Genomic DNA, 17482 nt, shown 5'->3' on the forward strand with positions numbered 1-17482 from the left:
ACGGTGAGGCTTGCGTGGCGAGTACGGCCGTATATCTAGAAGCTCTACGGCGATCCGAACGTGTTCTCCGCCCGCGGGGACGCCTGGGTTACCGCTTGCGCCCAGGAGAGTGATGGTGCCCCGAGCGGTGTCCTGGGGCCACATTTTCCGTTTTCACTCCTCGGCTGGGAATGGCCCTGTGTCTCCGTCGTCGGACGGCGCAGGGTTCCCGCCGGCCAACCCTGGATCCCGGGCGTCCTCACACGGAGTGGGGCCTGGCCGGACGCGCGGAACAAGGCGTCGCTGGGCTGCGCGCCCGGCCCTCCCCGCGGCACCGACATCCCTGTGCTTGGATCTCACGGCCCCACGTTCTCGCCGCCTGGGGGCCCAGGTCCGCACCAGGGCCGGGCGGCGGGGTAACTGCTCCGCGATGGCAGCTGTCGTGTCACTAAGCTCTGCGATCGTCCGAGGCCGGGCTGCGTCTTCGCGGAGAACGCCTGTAGTTTCTTCTGTTCACCTTGCGGGCTCGTCGTTTGTGTGGACCACACACGGGTCCCTTCCCGCGGGTGACAACAGGGAACGAGGCGGGCGAGCAAGGAGGTCGCCCAATGCGCGGCTGTAGTCCTGTCCGGGCACAGTGGTCAGAAGCACTAAACAAATGTTTGAGACCCGGAAAGTGGCCGGGGCCGTGCGGTGAGGGTACAAGGAAACGCGAGCCTGGCGCGGTCTTCAGTCCTGGGAGAGCCTCTCAACACGCGCGGACGGGAGACCGCTCAGAGGAGAGAAATGCGAACTCCGGCGAACTCGGAGGAAACGAGTGCGGAGTGGTGGTGCTGTGCCTTTTCCGCCCTGCGATTCGAGATTGTCCCGCTGGCGTTCATGCTGTTTGGTTGTAGCCGGGCAATCACCGCAGACAGGTCGACCAAATGGCCAGACTTTGGTGCTTTGAAATTTGCAATAGTGTAGATTTTACGTGAAAGACACAATATCGTAGATGAAATATATAATGAAAATTACTATTATCTTTATCATTCCACGTTACTGTTGTTATTACCATTATGTGTAGTCAATGATAAACTTTACCCACAACATAGCTAGCTGCTCAGTTGAAGATGACCAAAGAGGAGTTTCAGTTAAAGGAGAGGAAACTACAACCCACGAGGCCCTGTCCCATGCTCCGCAGCAACTATTCTGGAAACCCACACCCCCAAATTCTGCTGCAATAGGCCTCAAGGTCCGGTCTTGGTCAGTGACTGTTTCCTCATTTATCTTTTCCAATTAGAAACAAATCGGCGGGAATTTGTTCCTCTAAGCAAGCCCGTGGGGGCCCCTATTCCTGTCAGCCTCCAACTTCCCTGCATCACAAGCTCTGAGCAGGACACGCCTTCCTGTTTTGCTACCACTCCTATGTGTACCCCTAGTCTCAGCCTAACGCAAGTGGTGCTGGCTGACTCCTTGCAATGCAAATAGTAGCTGCTCAAGGCACTTACTGATCGGTATTTTTAAATATTCATAAACATCGTAATGGAAGGATAATACTGAGTTAGGAACATGTGTGACATTGTTAACGATTTCCTTAGTATTTAGACATTAAATGGAGGGCTCCTTATAACTTTTCCATCCTAAAACTAAAGCTATTGAAGGAGGGGAGAGAAGCTCAAGAAGCAAGTGATATACAAATATACACGTATATATATAATTATTGGCTAATTTGCTTTGTTGTATGGCAGAAACCAACACAAAATGGTAAAACAACTTTCCACCAATTAAAAAAAAATTAAAAGAATACGAAAGCTATTTGAAGGTCTTTTGTATGCAGACATACTGCCACAGTTTTTCACTTTTTTAGTAGAATTCTAAAATTGGAATGACAAGAGGTTTATTGACGTCTTTAAAAAAATTGCTTTCTAGAAACATATCCATTTATGTGTGTACTACGCACTATCCTTCATTTAATTGCCATATTTTGAAAAAAAATTTAATGTAGAAGGAATTGTTTTTTTGCTCGTGAAACCAATGTTTTATGTTATTATTCATTATGGAACCTCACCTGTGTCTCTTCATATTGATATTTGAGAGACTTAAAGGGATCGTTAAGCAGTTGTGGTGGAGAAGGCAATGGCACCCCACTCCAGTACTCTTGCCTGGAAAATCTCCTGGAAGGAGGAGCCTGGTAGGCTGCAGTCCCTGGGGTCGCTAAGAATCGGACACAATTTGAGCGACTTCACTTTCACTTTTCACTTTCCTGCACTGGAGAAGGAAATGACAACCCACTCCAGTGTTCTTGGTGGAGAATCCCAGGGACGGGGGAGCCCGGTGGGCTGCCATCTATGGGGTCGAACAGAGTCGGACACAACTGAAGTGACTTAGCATAGCATAGCATAAGCAGTTGTGGAATTTTTTCTCGGAGTAGCTCCCTCCTCTTTGATGCTCTGCCACACAGATTATAGCCTCCGTGGCCTCCCAGCTCACCAGTGTTCTCAATTCAGATTTTTGCCAGAATGTTTATGGTTCCTCTACCCTCAGCTGCAGCGTGAAAACCGCCTGAAGGCAGAGAGCTGCGGAGTCATCAGGTTGACATGTGTGCTCACCTTCACTCGAGGAACCTAGTCCTGGAGCCTAACACTGCCTGCTGTTCAGGGTCTGAGAATCGGTTCCTATTTTGTTCAGCTTTCTAATTCCCAATAGTAGGTGAGGAAGTCTAGACGCTGTTCCTCTTATCATTGCAGGAAGGGAAACCCTTCCCAGGGCCCTAGAGTGGGCTCACACGTGCTGACAAAGCAAGAGACTTGATTGGGAAGGGCAGGCAGGAGGACAGCAGCAGGGCGAGGAAGCCCAGGGGACTTCTCTGCCACGTGACCTGCAGTCTCAGGATTTATGGTGATGGGGTTGGTTTCCAGGTTGCCTCTGGCCAAGCATTCTGACTCAAGGTTCATTTCATGGATTTTGTTCAGCTTTCTAATTACCAGTAGTAGGTGACGAAGTCCAGACACTCCTTCTTGTATTTAGAGGCAGAAATCACATTTCATTTCAAGAGAAAATTATACTTTTGAATCAATAATTTAAAATCACCTAACCATATAGTCTTGAAGGTGTATTTTGTTTCATATTCTTTTTTTTGTTCATGAACATGTTAAAATAAAAATATCAGGAGACACACTTAGATGGCTTCCTCCACCCCCCCACACCAGAAGAACTTTATGCCAATAAATCCTGGGTAAGGCCTTAGGAGTCTCTGAGTTTGAATTCTTCAGGTATATCAAGTCACTGAGGCCATTTTTGCTCCTGTTTTCATAAGATCTGTTGGTCTAATAAGTCACACTAAATTTTCCCACAGTTTATATTGTGGAGAATTTTTTTCACCGGAATCCCAGTGTCCATCTTCTTTTTCAGTCATTAGCAGTTCATTCTGCTCTAAAGTGTGCAGTTCACTATCTCTGGATTGGCTTGAGGTGACCACCTGTGTGACACCTGGCAGCTCCCGTCTCATTTTTAATCCATGAATTTGAATTAAAGGGACCTTAAGGCTCTTGTATTCATTACTCAATAAATACTTATCAACTGAGAATTGTAATCACTGGAGGCACATTAATAAGTGAACAGATAGGGACCCTGACTTCATGTGACTTTCTGGAGTACACAGACTCTTATAAATAAAAATTTTAATTGGGGAAAAGTTTTGATTAGCATTATAAAGAAAAAACTGAGCTTTCCAGGTGACTCAGTGGTAAAGAATCCACCTGCCAAGCAGGAGACACGCGTTCAATCTCTGGGTCAGGAAAATCCCCTGGAAAAGAAAATGGCAACCCACTCCAGTATTCCTGCCAGGGAAATCCCAGGGATAGAGGACCCTGGCAGGTTGCAGTCCCGGGGTCGCAGGAGTCAGACATGACTTAGTGACTAAACAAAAACACTGATGGAAAACATCAGGATCCCGAGGGATGGTAAACGGGAAACACCAGCATTAGACAGGCTGGTCCAAGAATGCCCATCCAAGAGGTTAATATCTGAGCTGCCATCCAGCTGAGCAGAAAACAGCAGCCACTTTAAGCTCTAGGACAATGGCATTCTAGGAGAGGGAAGAGCAGGTACCAGTGTCCTGAGATGGGCACCAACTTGGAGGGTGGAAACACATCGGGGCTGAGTTGACATGAGTGAGCGCACATGTGGTGATGGGAAGGGGGTGGGGTGGGGGGCGGAGTCAGTGCTAGCTCAGTGCTGGCAGTCCCTGATCCCAGGATTTGATCCTGCTCTGAATACTTCTCCATAAATACAGCACATTGATGCCATGTGCCCACACAGATGGATGACACAGGGCCCTGGCAGTCAGACAGAGTGCATGCAGTAGTCAAGGCACCAGCAACATCACAGGATCTGAGATCAGCAGGAACCTTGATGGTACCACAGAGCCTATTTTAAACTCAGGAGACTGAGGAGCAATTTTTGTAGTCTTGGCCAGTATGGACCAAAATAAATTTATTTCTACAGTTTGAGAACTGTTGCCTCAAAAAAATGTTGGACTTTTTATGAAGTTTAGGTAAAAAGGAAACATAGAACCCATGCCTAGAAATCCTACTTCATGGGAGAAAGCCCACCAGGAAAACTGCTTGGAAAGTTTAAGGAATGTGACTTTTAAATTATTAAAAAGAAAGACAATGAAATACAAGAGAAGTTCAGAGACAGAAGGGGTTGATCCAAAGCCGGCAGGCTTTGTCCTGAAAAACCTGGCACACAGCACACTTCCTCATGTTGCTGGGTTTATTCCTCCAATGACTTCCCATGGACTGTAGCCAGCCAGGCTCCTCTGTGCATGGAATTCTCCAGGCAAGAATACTGGAGTGGGTTGCCATTTTCTTCTCCAGGGGCTCTTCCTGACCCAGGGGTCAAACCCGTGCCTCCCGCATTGCAGGCAGATTCTTTACAACCGGAACCACCAGGGAAGCCATTGCACTTTACATGGTGCCAATTTAAAATTCAGTTTAAGTAATTTTTTTCAGGTTAAGTAATTCCTAAGACCCAAAAAGCCCCCCCCTTGATGTTATCTGCACAGTGGTGAACGTAGTCTGCAAGAACACCCTCTTCCCTGAAGACCTCAGGTCACCAGCCTTTACCACACGTGTCTCCCATCACATCTGTCCGCCGGTGTCATGGGCTCTCTGCCCGACTCTGCACAGAACTGTTGCTGACGGCATCTTTTCTAGGCAGGGAGTCATTCTGTCAGCCATCACCTAAATTTCAACATCCTGCCGTGTGAGGTTGTATTTCTATGTTCCTTAAGAGAGCATTTTAACAAAATCTCGATTTGAACATGAATAGGTTTTAGCTACCGATTTTATCTGTCTTTCATTGTATCCTATGGTCTGATTCTGCCCTTAGCCTCTCATAAAGCAACTTGCCAAGACTTATGAATGACTTCTGATCCCTTTTCCATTTACCGCCACCCTTCTGTGGCACATGCTTCTGTGACACGTCCTTATTGCCATGATGCTCTCTCCTTCCTTTTGGAATGCCTGCTGTTGCCTTCCTGCCTCTCTGCTGCATCCTGTCCCGTGTGTGTCTCTCCCTGGCACTCACAGCAGGTTCACAGCAGACTCACTCACATGTTGTTCCCTTTGGAGTCCCTGCCTCCCATTTTAGCTGTGCTATTTGGGTACAAATTCCCAAGTACAAATTCTCCAACCAAGACTCCTGCTCCCACATGTGGGCTCTGTAGAATCTTCACCTGAGAAATTACTGTGGATCAAACCTAATATACCTTTCCTTCTCCCCAGTTACACCCCTTACAGACACTCTCTCTCTCCTGGGCACCAGGCTCCCTGGTTCAGATCATCCATGACCCATTCCTCTACACTCAAGGAGTTATCTGGCCACGTTGGCTCCAGCTCTAATGGAGTGAGTTGAGCAGTGATGGACCCAGAGGAGAGTGGAGACAACAGGTACGTACCTGGTGATGTTTAAATGCACCAAGAATAAAGGGCAGTGCTGATGATAGGAAAGACTGTAGAGTGTTCTAAAGGTTAGAAAACGCTGGAAAGCAGTTTTAAACACAGGTGGGGGAGTGGTGTGATAGAGAAGTTGCAGTTTAAACAGAAAGGCTCTTTGCTGGCTCAGAAGGTTCTTACTGGTAGCATCTTATCAAATGCTCTCTCAGTTACAAATACTCCAGGTTACAAATCCTTTAGAAATATATCCTACACATTTGCTAGCAGCAGAATAGTACAGGTCACAGTTCTCCATTGCAGCATTGTTTGTAATATAAACAGAGTGTTGCATATCAGTGTTCATCCCAAAGTGGATGGCCAAGAAGTATTATACTACTACATCATCCACTCAGTGCATTGCTGTGCAGGAAATTATGTCCTGATAGAGGACAACTTCCAAGGCATTGTCAAATAAATAAAAGCAACATGTAACAAAACACCATGCTTAATATACCACTATTTGTGTTTTGAATTAGGGCATGAAGGAGAAATATATTTTCATGTTTGCTTACAAGGAACTCTAGAAGGATCTGTAAGAAACAAAATAATACCTGTGGAGGTCAGATGGCCCCGGACACACAGACTAAATGACAGGAGGCACAGATTAAGGCAAAGTGTACTTTCAGTATCTTGAATCATGAACCTGTATTATAACCTCTTTGGAATTTTCAATAAATTGAACTTTTAAAAACCTCCAAAGAATAAAATGCATTTTACTGTTTTTATTTTATATATTATTTTACTGTTTTTACCAATGGAATGACTTTCTGGTTGTTTTACCACGGTTGTTGTTTGACTTCTCTAAAATGTCTATTCATGACTCTTTTCTGGTGGTTTTGACATTTTTATTTTAACTTTGGTAAGAAACAAAGAAAAAGATTTTTCTCAACACCCTAGGTAGTTCGTCCTTTTCTTTTTTCCTCCTTTCGGATACTTTATATACTTTGTGGGTTTTGGCACTATTTTCATAACTTTTATTTGCAAGAAAGAGGGTAAAGCTATGCTAGTTTGCTAGGGGTGCCAGAATAGAATACCACAGACTGAGGCTTAAATAACAGAATTTCATCTCGGTTATCCAATCTTACAGCGCTCAGCTGCTCAGAGCTCTCCCTTACTGTGCTATTTTCTCATATCAGCAGTTACGTTTCCTCTTTGTTACTGATTTTAGTTGTCTTTTTTCTTAGTCGATATAGCTAAAGATTTGTTACTTTTGTTGATCTGTTTGAAGTAACTTTTGTTTAAAATTGATTTCTTTGGTTTTCCTCTTCTGTATGTTTATCTGAGAGCCAATCTTTACTATTTTCCCTCCTTCTTCTAGCTTTGAGTTTGGTCAGCTCTCCCTTTTCTGCCTAGGTGTAAAGATAGGTTGCTTATTCGAGCTTTCTTTTTAATGTATGCATTCTCAGCTTTACAGTTCATTGTTGGTGATGTTTTTGCAGAATCCCATACATTTTGGTATGTTCTGTTAATATTTTGATTTGTTTCTAGGTATTTTCCAAGTTCCTTTTTTTTTTTTTTTTTTTAGCCTGCTGGTTATTTAAGAGTGTGTTTAATCTTCACATCCTTGTGGATTTTCCCACTTTTCCTTCTACTATTAATTTCGTTTCATTGCATTGTGACAGGAAAAAGTTCCATTCTATGATTTGAGTGTATTTAGAGTAGACTTATTTTCTGGCCTAACATATGGTCAATTTTGGAGAATGTGCCCCGTGCACTTGTGAAAAGTATGGAATCTGTCTCTGCCCAAGTCACACGGTGCCCTAGCTGCACGGTTCTTAGGGATCACCTCTCACTGTTGGTCGCGACTGTCAGGTCGGTCGGCCATTTTCGTGCATTAGTCACACGGGGAGATCACTGGGACAAAAGGGACGCCTTTCCGTCAGCCTGTGACTCTCAGTACCCCATTTTATGGCAGATAGGCTAAGAGTGAGCTCTGGTACATTCCGGGAGCCTCTCTCAGACTCACCCCTTGGCTACATTCTCAGAAACTGGAAATTTTAGCCCTGCAAAAGGCCTGGCCCAAATACAAACTCAGTTCAGTTCAGTTGCTCAGTCGTGTCCGACTCTTTGTGACCCCATGGACTGCAGCACACCAGGCCTCCCTGTCCAACACCAACTCCCGGAGCTTACTCAAACTCATGTCCATTGAGTTGGTGATGCCATCCAATCATCTCATCCTCTGTTGTCCCCTTCTCCTCCTGCCCTCAGTCTCTCGAAGTATCAGGGGCTTTTCAAATGAGTCAGCTCTTCACATCAGGTGGCCAAAGTACTGGAATTTCAGCTTCAACATCAGTCCTTCCAATGAACACCCAGGACTGATCTCCTTTAGAATGGACTGGTTGGATCTCCTTGCAGTCCAAGGGACTCTCAAGAGTCTTCTCCAACACCACAGTTCAAAGGCATCAATTATTTGGTGCTCAGCTTTCTTTATAGTCCAACTCGATGTTCGCTCTTGCCATCTCCTGTTTGACCACTTCCAATATAATTTGAGTCATGGACCTGACATTCCAGGTTCCTCTGCAATATTGCTCTTTACAGCATCGAACCTTGCTTCGAAGACCATTCCCATCTACAACTGGGTGTTGTTTTTGCTTTGGCTCCATCCCTTCATTCTTTCTGGAGTTATTTCTCCACTGATCTCCAGTAGCATATTGGGCACCTACCGACCTGGGGAGTTCATCTTTCAGTGTCCTATCTTTTTGCCTTTTCATACAGTTCATGGGGTTCTCCAGGCAAGAATACTGAAGTGGTTTGCCATTCCCTTCTCCAGTGGACCACATTCTGTCAGACCTCTCCACCATGACCCGTCCGTCTTGGGTGGCCCCACCGGGCATGGCTTAGTTTCATTGAGTTAGACAAGCTGTGGTCCATGTGATCAGATTGGCTAGCTGTCTGTGATTGTGGTTTCCGTCTGTCTGCCCTCTGATGCCCTCTCTCAGTGCCTGCCATCTTACTTGGGTTTCTCTTACCTTGGACGTGGGGTATCTCTTTACGGCAGCTCCAGCAAAGTGCAGCCGCTCCTCTTTACCTTGGAAATGAGGTAGCTCCTCTTAGCTGCCGCCCCTGACCTTGGACGTGTGGTAGCTCCTCCCAGCCACACTCCTGCGCTGTGGGGGACCCAAAAAAATGGCCTCTGAAGGGCACACTAGCTTTTGCCAAAAGCAGTTAGAGCACTCAGAATCTCCTTACGTTCAGTCCTTTGGGGCCCTCAGTCAGAACCCGGATTTCAGGGACCCATGCCGCATGTCTCCCTGTTGCCTCCCTGTCTCCGGCCCCCCTCTGTCTCTCTTCATCAGGTTTCCTAGACGACTCCTACTCGACCTTTCATGCCCACATGATCTCTTGGAAAGGATTCTGAGGTTCCCTTTGGTCCAGGTCTTTCTCCTATATTCAAAAGCCTAAAGGATCAAAAGCTCTCCTAACATTCTGAAGATCCCCTTCTAACTATGCTTATCTCTCAGGTCGGGAGAGAACCAAGCTTCCCCCACCCCTGAACATCCTAAAGAATTCCCTTGTAACTATTCCTGTTTCTCAGGGTGGGGAAGGACCAAGCTTCCCCCACTCCTGCAAATTCCCTTAACCCTTCAGATCCTTCTGATGGGACAAAGACCTCCCTTCCCACCAGAGGTACAATCCAAGATTTGTATCAGCTGATCTGCCCCTGACAGCAGAGTCAATTTGAGCACCATTTGGCCTATAATTCAGGTATAAAACTATGACTACAGAAAGGAAAGGTGACTTTCTGGCACAGGATGGCCATGATATTCTTTAGACTCTGGAGAAAACTGGTTAAACTGAAAATTTTTTTTTTTCTTGAAAACTGGAAAACCAGGTATTTTTGCATATGCAATTAAAAACAAGTTTGTTAAAAAGACTGCCTAGGGAAAAGCTTGAAGTTAACCCTTTTCATGTCCCTGAAATACACAGCCCACTTTGCCTGAGACCTCAGCCTTGGGCAAATTAGAACTTCAAAAAAATGGGGGTGAGTGGTGGGGTGGTCAAAGAGACATTTTAAATGTCAAGTGGAAAACTATGAGATTTCTGTCTGTCTGTCTCAATTTGTATGTCTCAGTGTGTGTCTTTTGTTTGTTTGTTTTAATAATATTGCCAAAAAGGTAAATGAGTTCTAATTTAATTGGCCAAAGAAAAGTTGAAGAATAAAAATTCTTAAAGTAAGGGTTGGGGGGAGTTGGTTGGTTTGTTTCACTTACCGGCTCTCTAGTTGTTCCACCACCACTTGTTGAAAAGACTGTCCTTTCAGGATGCTGGTTGAAAGCCAGCTGGCCATACATTTGTGGGTCACATTTCCCTGGTGGCTCAGATGATAAAGCACCTGCCTACAATGCAGGAGACCCGGGGTTCAATCCCTGGGTTGAGAAGATCTCCTGGAGAAGGAAATGGCAACCAACTCCAGTATTCTTGCCTGGAAAATCCCATGGACAGAGGAGCCTGTTGGACTACAGTCCATGGGGTCGAAAAGAGTTGGACATGACTGAGCGACTTCATTTCACTTCACTTCAAAGAAAAATAAGTACTTACAAATCAGACAATTCTAAATACAAGAGAAATTAACTTAAATGAATATCAGATTCACGTGAACTGGGAAATATTCAATATGAAATATCTAGTATTGATGTTTGTTTGCTAATCTAATATAGACATGTCAAGAGTCGTTAACATTAAGCCTAATATTTTCGTTGTGCCTAGGTTTATTATAAGTTAAATATTGTTATATCTGTTACAAGTTTGTAAAGAAGGAAAGTACCTCTAGAAGAAAAAAAAAAAAACTCGTAAAAAATGTAAATGAGATATGAACTTTTAGATAAACTATTAAGACTGATTATATTTTAGGGATGCCTGTCTAAAATAGTCTCTCCAGATTGGGGTAACTTGAATTTCTGCTGCTGCTGCTGCTGCTGCTAAGTCACTTCAGTCGTGTCTGACTCTGTGGGATCCCATAGATGGGAGCCCACCAGGCTCCCCCATCCCTGGGATTCTCCAGGCAAGAACACTGGAGTGGGTTGCCATTTCCTTCTCCAGTGCATGAAAGTGAAAAGTCAAAGTGAAATCGCTCAGTTGTGTCCGACTGTTAGCGACCCCATGGACTGCAGCCTACCAGGCTCCTCCATCCATGGGATTTTCCAGGCAAGAGTACTGGAATAGGGTGCCATTGCCTTCTCAACTAGAATTTCCAGGGATGTGCTAAACTAAGTGACAGAAGTTTATTGAATAGCTAGGTCATTTCCAAATAAAATAAGATTTGGAAACATTCATTACTGAACACTAACTTCCTCTTAGAGAGAAACTAGAGATTTTGGACGATTAATGAATAATGTTTGATGCCATCCTGAGATGTTCTCTAGAATTTTCTGTAGAAATTATCACTGGTAATTATGTTCGCCAATCTATAGAATGCTAATATAAAGGTCAGTTCTTGGTTGCTTAAGGAAAGTAGGATGTGTGTTTTCAGTAAAAAAGATATGAGACATGAAATTACATTTTACGAAGAGAGAAGGAAGTGGGTCTGACTTACAGGTGGCTGTTTCAGGCGGGAGAACAAAGTAATGGGTACAGAACGTGATGAGGTTTTATGGGAAGTGGACCCCAAGAGAAGAGTTTTGTGCATAAATACAAGTTTTCTTGACATGTTGAACTGCCTTTGATACTGGATTGTAAGTTTCTTTATCTCTGAAGTGATCTATGTTTACCTTTGAAATCTTTTGTTAATTTTGGCTAAATGAGTAACTATTGTTTCATAGCGACTTATATGATCCTATGAGACTGAGTGTTATAAACCCGTTTGATATTTATTGAAAACATTTCCTAAATCATTTGACTTCTGGCTAACTTTGGGGTGCTTCAGAGGGCCCCTGAGACATCCCAAAGGGAGATATTAAACTACCTGAGTTCATTTGACATGTTAAATTACATGGGAATTATTGTTGGAGGAGTAGTGAATCTTGTCCAGTTACATTGTATGGTTGATGTTACTAATATAGATATCCTAGAAATTATGTGAAATTCATGAAAATCTGATATGTCCTGGTAAAATGTTGTCAGTTATAATTCTAGTTATCATATTAAAGTGTTACATATCACAGGAATGACCAGGCTACTTTGTCAATTGCAATTTTTTAATTGTTTTTTTATTGAAGGATAGCTGATGTACAATTTTATACCAATCGCTATTGTATAGCAAAGTGACTCAGTTATGCACATATATACATTCTTTTTCTTTTTTTAATTGTATTTTATTTTATTTTTTAACTTTACAATATTGTATTGGTTTTGCCATGTATCAACATGAATCCGCAAACTTATACACGTATTCCCCATCCTGAACCCTCCTCCCTCCTCCCTCCCCATACCATCCCTCTGGGTCATCCCAGTGCACAAGCCCCAAGCATCCAGTATCATGCATCAAACCTGGACTGGCGACTCGTTTCATATATGATATTATACATGTTTCAATGCCATTCTCCCAAATCAACACACCCTCTCCCTCTCCCACAGAGTCCAAAAGACTGTTCTACACATCAGTGTCTCTTTTGCTGTCTTGTATACAGGGTTATTGTTACCATCTTTCTAAATTCCATATATATGCGTTAGTATACTGTATTGGTGTTTTTCTTTCTGGCTTACTCCACTCTGTATAATAGGCTCCAGTTTCATCCACCTCATTAGAATTGATTCAAATATATTCTTTTTAATGGCTGAGTAATACTCCATTGTGCATGTCAATTGCAATTTAATCAGATTTTAAACATGCCTTCTATGGTCTCATTCTGATTCTTTTGCAAGAATACTGCTACTTCAAGATTTATGGAAAAGACTTCCAACATTCACCGATAAACACATTTTGTTTGTTTGTTATCTGGTAAGCTGGCACAAGACCAGGACTTAGTCTACTCTCTTTGTTAAGAGAACAAAGTTTTCTTAGAATGAGGCTTTCAAAACATTATGAATTTCTTTGCCTTTAAGTGATTTATATTTGTTTTTAAATCTTTTGTTACTTTGGTAAAGTAAATAAGCATTAAAGGTTCGTCTAGTCAAGGCTATGGTTTTTCCAGTGGTCATGTATGGATGTGAGAGTTGGACTGTGAAGAAGGCTGAGCACCGAAGAATTGATGCTTTTGAACTGTGGTGTTGGGGAAGACTCTTGAGAGTCCCTTGGACTGCAAGGAGATCCAACCAGTCCATTCTGAAGGAGATCAACCCAGGGATTTCTTTGGAAGGAATGATGCTAAAATTGAAACTCCAGTACTTTGGCCACCTCATGTGAAGAGTTGACTCATTGGAAAAGACTCTGATGCTGGGAGGGATTGGGGGCAGGAGGAGAAGGGGACGACAGAGGATGAGATGGCTGGATGATATCACTGACTCAATGGACGTGGGTCTGAGTGAACTCCGGGAGTTTGTGATGGACAGGGAGGCCTGGCGTGCTGCGATTTGTGGGGTCGCAAAGAGTTGGACACGACTGAGCAATTGATCTGATCTGATCTGATCTGAAGATTATGGAACATGTAAAAGCTCATTCTGCTTCCACAAAAAAATAACCCCTCACTGTTAGATTTTGCTATTCTGATGTCCTTAAAACATGGCAACAGTCTACTCCTAAAATGGGGAATTAAAAATGCATGAACAGTAGCTGTAAATCAAGGAGTCAGAGCTATGGGAAATCCAAGGCAGCCGATTGGCTTTTCCCGGCTCCCTAACAAACCTCATTTTTATTTGATGGGTTAAAGCCTTCCCTGGCTTCAGGGCTAATGCCCTCACAATGACAAAAAATATATATTTCACTTAATATTAAGTTCTAGTTTTGTTAGTTAAGGTCTGTGTTTACCATGACCCACTTCTGAGATAGTTTCTTGCTGTTATGTTATATTGCTAAAAGGTTTAATTAGTTAAGTTATTTAAAAGGACACTCTACGTTTTTTTCTAAAGCTTATCTTAGTAACCAATCTTTGGATAAAGGTCAGATCCTCCATGATGTACAATCAGGAGATTAACACCTGGCTATATTCACTTAACTGTGTCAGATGACCTGGGGTATACTGGGCTCTACCTAATGAAAGTTCTTGACTTAAATTCTTGCTTGTGACCTTACTAATACCTGCTAGCTATATTATTTTCCATGTTTCTTGTTTCAGGAGATTGTTTCTTACATAACTAAATGTGTGGCTGACGTGATAAAATGCTGATATGCAGTTCCTTATGCTTTTGAACTGTGGTGTTGGAGAAGACTCTTGAGAGTCCCTTGGATTGCAAGGACATCCAACCAGTCCATCCTAAAGGAGATCAGTCCTGGGTGTTCTTTGGAAGGAATGATGCTAAAGCTGAAACTCCAGTACTTTGGCCACCTCATGCAAAGAATTGACTCATTAGAAAAGACTCTGATGCTGGGAGGGATTGGGGGCAGGAGGAAAAGGGGATGAAGGAGGATGAGATGGCTGGATAGCATCACCGACTCGATGGATGTGAGTTTGAGTGAACTCCAGGAGTTGGTGATAGACAGGGAGGCCTGGCGTGCTGCGATTCATGGAGTTGGAAGGAGTTGGACACGACTGAGTGACTGAAGTGAACTGAAATGAACTGATGAGATCAATGAATGTAATAATGTAACTCTAGATATGGAAAGAAGCAACAAGAGGGAATATTCTCCTGGGCCAAGAGGCTAGTAAGACAGGTATGGTCCTGAGACTTTTGCTACTTGCAAGGTCTGGTCTAGTAACAGCACACAATGGCCTATCAATGGAATCTTCATTAGACCTGGGACACGAGGGCCCTGAAATGCCCCCAAAGCATGGTCAAACATGTGATTATGAAGGGACCCTGCTGACTGGAAGTCGGCACTTGCCAGCTGTCTCTACAAAGATTACATCATGACCACTGCAAACTGCTGACCTTGAAAGGAGTTCAGGGTGGAGATCAGAAATAAGGCACTCTGTGCTCTGGGAAAAACCCAGAAGAACCGGCCTTCAGGGAGTCGGATGTTTTCAGGTAAAGGTTTTTATGAGCCCAACTTCTCGCCTCTTCTTGCACCCAGAGAAACACTAATGTCATGACCCAATGTCTGGCCCTGGTTCTCCTGGCTAGCTCTTCGGGAGCTTTTCGGCTTCTCTCAATCTTTGGGCCATGTCTCTTTAACTTTCTTGCTAAGTTGGCTTCTTCTAGAATACAGCAAATCTCCAAGTGATAGTTTGACAAGAATATTCCCTGGCCAACACCCAGACAACGCTGAAACAAGCCGCCTTATCATTCCATGGACTCTCATCTCCTTCTGTAAATGCATCCTGGCAGAGAGCAGGCAAAGGGAACCTAGAGCCCCACGAAGCCCCTACAGCCTGAAGAAGCCAGAGTGGTCATCTCCCCTTTTCCCCTGAGACCGGGTTCCCAAATGCCTGAGAAGGGAAATAGGTAGATGGTTAGACGTGAGCAGGGTATCAAAGGGGGCCAAAGAATTGGCCCTAAAAATAAAGAGAGGGAGGAAGGTGGAGACCCAAGGACGGAAGAGCAGAGAAAATAGAGGGGGAACAGAATACAGGAACGAGAACCAGACCCTGATCGTCCTTCCCTCCCCCATGGTGTAACTACTAACGGATTTCAGGTCCTCCTGAGCAGTACAACCTGTCTCCCCTCCTAGCCCATAGGGAGAAGGTCTTTGCTTTACTCTCCGCAACCCCCCCCCCCCCCATCCAATCAGCAATGACCCACATTCTGCTCCCTGTACCCTGGGTATAAAATTGGACTAAGGGCCCCTGTTCAAAGATGGTTCTCTCTTGATCTGGCCCACTGTTCTAATAGCGTCTCTCATGCTAAGAAACTTTATTTCCCTCTCACTCTGTCTCATGTCAGGAAATTCTTTTCCAACCAGAGCCCAGACCACGACAATTTTCCTTACTGTTGTTCCAAAATACTGATTAAATTTTCCTATCTAAAATAGGAATGTCTGATTTACTTACAGGCATGACTATAACTGACACAGGAAACCCCACGAGGCTATCAGGGGATTTCTCAGAAGAAAACTACAGGCCAGGAGAGAGTAAAATGAAATATTCAGAGGGCAGAGCAATAAAAATTGCCAACCAGGAAAACTCTATTCACCAAATTTATCCTTCAAATATGAAGGGAAAATAAAGGTTTTCCTAAAGAAACGCTGAGGGAGTTCATCACCACCAGACCTGCCTTGCAAAGAATGCTGAAGTTCAAGCAGAATAAAAAAGACGCAAAGTAACACATGAACACACACAAAAGTATATAACACACTAGTAAGGTAAAAATGTATAGTCAGATTTAGTTAATTCCAGTTACTTAGAAGAATGGTATATTAACAACTTCAAGTATAAAGGTTCAAGGAAAGGATGACTGAAAGTAACTACACCTAATACACCTTATTACCAAACACACAGAATAAAAGAGAGACCCGGAACATCAGAACATTGCAGAGGAAGAGTTACATGGCAGAGCCACTTAATTGGCTAAAAAAACCAGGTTGCAATCAGCACAAGACAAACTGTTTTAGGTATAAAATTTTAATGTAAGCTCCATGGTAACCGCAGTAAAAATCTAGAGTAGATGCAAGGAATATAGAAAGGGGAAACAATACCCCGATGAAAAGCCACCAATTTACAAAAGTAGGCAGAAACAAAGGGAAAGGGAATCAATTGAAACAAAAAACAACCAGAAAGCAATCACTCAGATGGCAGGAGTCAGTTCTTACATATCAATACCCAGTCTACATGCAAATAGAGTGGGTTCACCAATAAAAAGACACTGATGCTTAAAAAAAAAAAAAAAAAGACCCAACTCTATGCTGTCTACAAGAAACTCACTTCAGCTTTAAGGATACACAAAGGCTCAAATTGAGGGGCTAGATGAAGGTATTTCACAGGAATGAAAACAGAAAGAAAGGGGGCATAGTAATTCTTACATCAGACAAAATAGACGTTAAGAAAAAATGATAACAAACATCAAAGGAGGCCATTGTATGACAAAGGGTTAATACATCAAAAAGTATACACACACACACACACACACATACATATGCAAATATATAAAACAACATTTGATCACCTAAGTATTTTAAGCACATAATAACACATCTATAGGAAATAAACAGACAACATTACAACAATGTAGGGGGTTTCAGCATCTCACTCTTAGCAATGGATAGATCATCCAAACAGAAAATCAAGAATGACGTGTTGGAATTAAACCAAACTTTAGACCAAATTAAATTAACAGACATATATAGAACATTCCACCCAATGCAACCAGAATACACATCTTCTCAGTCAGTCAGTCACTCAGTCATGTCCGACTCTTTGCGACCCCATGAGTCACAGCACACCAGGCCTCCCTATCCATCACCAACTCCCAGAGCTCACTCAGACTCACATCCATCGAGTCAGTGATGCCATCCAGCCATCTCATCCTCTGTCGTCCCCTTCTCCTCCTGCCCCCAAACCCTCCCAGCATCAGAGTCTTTTCCAATGAGTCAACTCTTCACATGAGGTGGCCAA

The 17482-nt window shown here is 43.5% G+C and overlaps 1 long non-coding RNA gene across 1 annotated transcript; it reads left to right on the plus strand.

Moving 5' to 3' along the window:
* Positions 1–4791: 4791 nt before the first annotated feature.
* On the plus strand, positions 4792–6667 carry LOC147342688 (uncharacterized). The gene is made up of 2 exons (XR_015157080.1): positions 4792–5915; positions 6437–6667. It is a non-coding gene; the product is annotated as an uncharacterized LOC147342688 (long non-coding RNA).
* Positions 6668–17482: the final 10815 nt, after the last annotated feature.

Source organism: Bos grunniens, chromosome 28, assembly GCF_055505025.1.
Source record: "Bos grunniens cultivar Pamir isolate PY7600 chromosome 28, Bosgru_T2T1.0, whole genome shotgun sequence".
Taxonomy (NCBI): Eukaryota; Metazoa; Chordata; class Mammalia; order Artiodactyla; family Bovidae; genus Bos; species Bos grunniens.